The 7070-nt window shown below is 45.7% G+C and overlaps 1 pseudogene; it reads left to right on the top strand.

The window, feature by feature from the left end:
* Positions 1-2505: 2505 nt before the first annotated feature.
* Positions 2506-3306, top strand: LOC144761550 (coiled-coil domain-containing protein 137 pseudogene; annotated as a pseudogene).
* Positions 3307-7070: the final 3764 nt, after the last annotated feature.

The raw sequence follows: 7070 nt of genomic DNA, 5'->3' as shown, positions 1-7070 counted from the left end.
AGAAGGGAACCCGAACTGAAGACAATGACAACGCCACCTGCCCTGTAGAAGAAACGTGGACCAAAGACTGGTGGAGGACGCTGTATGGCCCGCGCAACTCAGTTGCAGCATTGCGAGTGAGTGATACGAAGCGGAAAGCGGAAGGTAGAAAGGGGTTTTGGGAGGCTAGTGTTCAGTTCATGCTAAGGCCAGTACGCATGCCTTGTTAGAGCTTCCACCTGCCATGAATGGAGAAGGATGTTATTTTTATTTATTGTAGCCACACACATTATGAGCACTCACCGCCTTTTATTAAAATTAGACCACCCCTAAGTAAATGAGCACATTGTTTAAAGATTCTAGGCTCTCCCTTATGATGTACTACCTCTGACTGAGGCACGCTGAGAAAGTATCAGCTGCTGTTATCACAACCTTTTGCCTAAATTAAAGAAGGGAAGTAAAGTGTAAGAGAACCCTGAGAGCACCCTCCCCCCCCCCAAATGCCTTTTCTGTGAACGGCTGTTTCACGATGTGGGTTGGGTTGCCTGAAACTATCCCTACACAAGTCACTGTCACGGGTGAAGTAAAGGTGGTACATCACTACAAAAAAAAAAAATACCGACCCTATAGTTACCGCTCCTTTGTTTCCTGAGGACTCTGGCAGTTCCATCCTTGCAGGTGCATCTAGAAGAAAAGAAAAGGAAGACTTGTAGCGACTTCATCAAGACGAGAGGAAGACCTGAGCTCAGAAATCCCCCTACAAACCGGAGAGATATTTCTCTTTGTGTGAACACTGAATAAAAATTAAAAATTCAGAAACCAACGCAGCCTCCATATCATTATGTCCACTGTACCCGCAAACGGTGGCACAATCAGTGCAGCAGGTTCACTAGAAGCATTTCATTTATAGACCCTGGGTACAGGCAGTGCGTTTTACTAGGGACTTATAGGTAAAGTCAATAAGTCAATTGGGTATGAGCCACTATTACCATGTCTAGAGAAGTGAGCACATGCACTGTAGCACTGGTTAGCTGTGGTAAAGTGCTCAGAGTGCTAAAGCCAACACAAAATGAGGTCAGAAAACGTGGAGGAAGGCAAAAAGGTTTGTGGTGACCCTGTAGAGAGGGACATTTTCCAACACCCAACTTAGTGGACATTTTGCTGTCTCTGTATCATTACCAGATGTTTTTAATGACTTCATAATTCATGAACGTTACCCTTACCATAGCCTGGAACAGTCTGTACCAATCCAAATTAATTTCACCCTGGGTGATACCCAAGAAGTTGTAGTCCTTCAGAGTGTTAGTGAGGCATGTATTTGGACTCATAGAAAGCATGATTTTTCCTACAACCTGTTCTATTTTTGTTTTTTTCAGTAAAGCTGCTGTCTTTCCTACGGTGGAACCACATGCATCCTCAAAAAATGTAAGTGGCTTTTTTTCTGCAAAGCCTGATGTGCAGGTTTTGACTCTTTGTCATGGGAAAATCTAAACGTTGTTCAGAGTAAAATGTGATTCCATTCTTTAACTCACTTCCGTGCCCTAAGACCATGGTGGACTCCTAGGGCGTGTATCTTGTTATTTCATCTTTAGCTGAGGTTGGCTTTTCTGTAAAGGAAGGACTGTTGAGTCTCCCTCAGCCCTTTCTTGTGGATGCACCTCAGCTTTGGCACTCACAAGCTTTGGTATTGCTTACATAACTGTTGAGGAACCCAACCCTTTCATCTCTACAGGTACTATCCTGATGCTCATCATTTGCAAAGCCTCCACTTAAGCAGCAGTACTTCATTTCTGCATGCAGCAGAAAGTTACTCTCCAATTATGAAACCCTTTAGCTAATGCAAGTATGCTTTCGGATAACTTCCTTTTACTCAAGAATTTTTAAGTGAGTTATGGTGTAGTATGGCATGAGAATTTATATTTTACGTACTACCTGCCCCACGTGAGACGCTGACGTGCTTTGTAGACGGGTAGTACACTACTGAATGGGAACCCAATGTTATTTAGTCAGTGTTAGGGTTACAGTTTGTCAAGGTATTTTCATGGCCGGCATTTGTGCAAGATAAATTGTAATATAGCCTTATAGCCCGCCGTAGAGGGCTATACCGGCTATTAAAGGCCCTCTCCAGCGTTAAAGGCCCGAGCCGAAGGCGAGGGCCTTTAACAAGGGAGAGGGACTTTAATAGCGGTATAGCCCATCTACGAAGGGCTATAAGGCTATTAGAACATTCTGTCACTAGAGGACAGAATGTTCTAACAAAAAAACAAAGCCTTTTGGGAGCGTGAGGGGATTGGAATCCCCTCAAGGTCTCTGAAGCCTTTGTTCACAGCCAGAGCTGTGAACAAAGAAACATTGGAATGTTGGAGCTCCAGGTTTATACCAGCCATTATAAGCCCAGAGCACTCCATTGTTTTCAATGGAGCTCCCAACATTCCAATGTTCTAATATCAATTACAGATAATGACAATGTGAATGTTGGATGTGCATGTGGGATCACCGTCTGATTTATCGGTCGTGGGCATAGGCAAACAAGGCAAGATAAAAGCTATTGATTCCTTCTGCCCCGCTAGCCGGAGACAGCACATGCAGGAGAGGAATGAGAAAAAGAAGATCAATGCCAAACCAAAGAATCTGGACCATCAGGAGATACCTTTCAAGCTGCGTGGGCTTATGAAGAGTCAGAAAGAAATGAAGCGGCCAAAGAAGAAAAGGACAAAAATAGTTGCTTCCTCATGTAACAATTCTAAGCAAAGACTGCAGGAGCCCAAGACACCTAACGCCCCACTGGATATCCCAGAGCCAAAGTTCAAGAGACAAAAGAAAGAAACTGCTTACAATTACATCCAATGCATGGCTAGTGTTGCAAACCACGTCATGTTCCTGACAAATAATCAGCCTGATCATGAGCCTGAAAAGGAAGTAGAGTTGTCTGGCAAGACCAAGCAAGAGAAGCCGAAGATAAAATAATTTGACAGACGCAGAAAGGTGAAGGTTTTAAAGAAAAAAGCAGAAAAGAAAATAGATCAGCTGGAGAAGGAGATGTTTCGAGACCGGGTAGAGTTTGGCGAGGTTGCCATGGAGCCTCTATCCTTCACAGTTATGCCCAGAAAGAGTGTAGGCAAAGAGAAGCCTGGGGAGCGACGGCTTCTTCTCATAAATATTTTCAAGCAGCAGAATGCCTCCTCCCTTGGAAAAAAGTCACAGCTTACATCAATGGCTCAACAAAGGCTTATGGAAGAAGAGTGGGAGCGAGTTGTACAGGCTTACAGGGCCTTGAAGAAGCAAAAACAACTTCAACAAACGAGCAAGCCACTAAACGCATGCTGAAGAATCTCAATGATGCAAGTGAACAATTAAAGACTTTTTCAATTTTTAGATCCTAGCAAGGTCATACTCAAGGCACCAGAACTAGAGGGTAGATAGAAAAGACTTAATCCATTCAAATATGAATTATCTTTCTCCAGCATTGTGCTCTTTTGTGACGCACACCCCCAGACTGCTCACAGTTTGAATATGGTCATTTTCTCAACTATGATTTTCATTCATGTACTTTTGTGTGTGCTACCAAAGAGTTCCTGTTTTTGAAAATATCCCCCAGCCTTTGAACATAATTTCAAAATGTTTCCCCTACTCTGTAAGGAAATGTGCTTTTTTTTTACCCAGTCGTCCCCAAACATCTTCACTCTTGTTTTATGAAATTTTACTTCTCTTCTGTTGTGTACCAAATGTTTTCTGTCCAACAAAGTTCAGAAAACATTTGTACCTACTCAAAATTGATTATTCCTGTCTTCCGACCGCTGAGACCTGAGCAACATGGCTGATACCCGGTGGAGCTGTTAGATAGCTGTAGTGGAGATTGTCCGTGGTTCACCCCCTTGACCATCACCTACCCAGTCGGACATTGGGCATAGTTCACCTTGTCTCTCCCCTGTGTCTCAACTCCCTCTCTGGCTTGTTTCTATGCCCTCCCCCCTACCTTCTTCTTTTACTTCTATCCTCATAGCCTATATATCTATTCTAAACTGTTTTTCCCGATTGTTGAGACCTGAGCAACATGGCTGATGCCCGGTGGAGTTGCTAGACAACTAATGAGGAGATTAGCCCTGGTTTACCCCTCGACCGTCACCTACCTAGCCAGACATTGGACACAGTTCTTCCTTGTCTCCCTGCTATGGCTCCTTCTTCCCCTCCTTTCCTATAAATTCTCTCAACCTCGTTGTTTGTTTACTTTACATTATTACGCTATTGCAACTGATGCAATTTGTAATGCAATGTTCCTCTGTTAAAGCGCTCTGATACCTACGAGTCTAGCCAGCGCTTCATAATCATTTTGATGTACCTTCTAATGCAACGTTCCCCTGGTTAAGTGCTCTGATACCTCTGGGTCTAGATAGCAATATATAACTGTCGCAAATCAAATAAACTAAAAACTGTTTTTTCCTGAACGTCGAGACCTGAGCAACATGGCCGATGACCGGTGGAGCTGCTTAACAGCTAATGAGGAGATTGGCCCTGGTTTCCCCCTTGACCGTCACCTACCCAGCCGGACATTGGGCATAGTTCCTCCTGGTCTCCCCGTTATTACTCCTTCCTCCCCTCCCTCCTACGCATTATTGAAACATTGTTTATGTGTACTGTACCTTACTATGCTCTTGTATCTGATGTAACTTGTAACGCACCAATCCTATATGTAAAGCGCTCTGATACCCTCTTGGGTCAAGTTTGCGCTATATAAAACTTTATAAATAAATAAATACTTCAGTGAAAAATAAATTGAATATGTAAGAACCTCACCTAATTATAGCCCATTTTGGTTTTCAATTTCCCTTTCTTTTTTAAAGCTGGGCACCATGAAATCTTTTTTTTACATATGTAGGAGCATGTGTGTATTTCATATAGTGCAAACATAACTACCTGGGTGATTAAAGAATGCTGTATATTAAGGCATTTGTTTGGAGACGAGATCTGGGATCTCAAGTGGTAATTTACATATTTTATTGCCCAATTACATTTCACATTGTAAAACAAAACACAGACACAGGGGATAAAACATATATGTCTAACATGCATTTAACTGTAACTGCATTTATATAGCGCTTACTACCCCTTATAAGACGTTGAAGCACTTGTTATTTTGGGGATCATAGTAGTAGAATGAGGTTTGAGATGAGTCAGAGAGTGAAGGCAGAGGATATATTGAGAGAGCAGTGGCAGCTCCTCTATAGGGGCGTTTGGGCGCCTTCCCCCTGCTTTCTTGCAGTGCGAGAAGGCAGAAACCTAAATGGTAATAACTACCATTTATGTTTCTACCTTCTCACACTGCGAGAAAGCAGAAGTGCCTGGTTGGGGGTGGGAGGTCCTGCTCGAGGGCAGGGGGGAGTGGCTTGCCCTGGGGACGATCAAACAGTCAGTATGCACAACAGTGGGCAAGCCACTCCCCCCTGCCCTCGATCAGGACCGTCCACTCTCCATTTTCTCTATGTAGGCTGCTGCACGCAGCAGCCTACATAGAGAAAATGGCCCAGGTGGGGCGCGCACAGATTCGCCTCACCAGTTCTGATTGGCGGAGGGGAGGGAGGGAGGCTGCCTTTCCTGATGACACGAGGAGAGCTGCAGCCTGCCGGCCGGGAACTGGAACACGCAGGAGTCAGGGCCGGATGGCGGGAGTTGGGACCCATCCAGGAGATGGCGGGGGACGGTATGTTAAAAGTTTTATTTTATATATTTTTTTCCATTAAACCCCTCTCCCGTGGCGCGACGACCCCATTTCCACCCCCCCACCAGCCTCTAATGCCCCCCATATACTACACTATGAAAACACGCCAAGGTGCCAACCAGTGTGTTAGAAGGCGCACATTTATTCTGATTGAAACACTTATGCTCTCTCTGCAGTCTCCCCTGGGTGGGTAGCCTGTGCAGCATTACGTAAGAAGTGTTTAGCCGTCAGTTGCAGGACGACAGCCCACTGAGCACGGGCTTTCGGTTTCGAGATTTATCACCGATCTAAAATTAACTCTACACAAATGTGAGCACGCCGCGTTGACACCTCCCACGAGTCGTTCTGGGGTTACTTTAAAGCTATGAAAGAATTTTTCAATCTTCCTCAGAACTGGAGGAGGAGCTTAGCGCGCACCCAAGATGGTCGCGTAAGCTCAGAGCTCCCGGACCTTCGCCACCTCCACCGATCATCCTGTATCTTATCCTGATTTAGACGACGGGCTTTTGTGGTCGTGACCTGGCTGATCATTTATCCGTTTTCAGATTGCGATTTGGTCCCCGGGAACCGAAGATAAGGACTTTTGAACATTTCTGGCCTGCTCCATGGTACTGCCCCGGGCTTGCCTTCTCTGCCAGCCGGGTGGTAATCGAATAACAACGGCCCAGGCGAGGCTCCCATGCCCGGTCTTCTACTTTCAGTTTCGATTCCTGTGGTCTGGCCTCATTGACTTTGCCTTGGTCGCCCTGGTCGTTTGTTTCTTTCACTACCACGTCATCGTTTAGTGATCTGGACTTTCGCTGCTCTTTGATCAGTGGCTGGCCCTCCACCTATTCTCCGAATTGATCCGGGCGTATAGAGTGTCGCCATTTTTACTCGGTCTCAGAATACCCTCCGGGGCGCACGACCTAAAATGACTACCAAGCCCGAGGCGGAGAGGCACAAGACCAGACCGGCAACTCGGGGAGGTCCTGTGCAGTCCAACGTTATGGATCGCTATACCCTCACTAAGGGCTCTCCGAGTGGTATGACTAAACCCCCGGCCACCTTTGGGGATGACTCCCTGTTGGATGAAGAACCGTCGTTGAAAGACGTCATGGGCGCCATTGCTGGGATGAAGGCCGCGTTGGGACAACAATATGAGGCCCTGACTCACAAGCTAGACACGGTTGCTATAGATGTTACTCTGATCAGGGCAGACTTTGGAAAGACTAACGAGAAGGTCAAATCCCTTGACCTGAAGACATCCAGTCTTGTCGCCGACGTCTCTGAATTACAGACGGAGGTCGGTAATTTGAGATCCGCCCGTGACTACCTCTCTCGACGCTTGGAAGATTTTGAAGGCCGCGCACGGCGGAACAACGTCCGGTTGGTT

The sequence above is a fragment of the Lissotriton helveticus genome, chromosome 6, assembly GCF_964261635.1.
Source record: "Lissotriton helveticus chromosome 6, aLisHel1.1, whole genome shotgun sequence".
Taxonomy (NCBI): Eukaryota; Metazoa; Chordata; class Amphibia; order Caudata; family Salamandridae; genus Lissotriton; species Lissotriton helveticus.
This window is presented reverse-complemented; position numbering and strand designations above follow the sequence as displayed.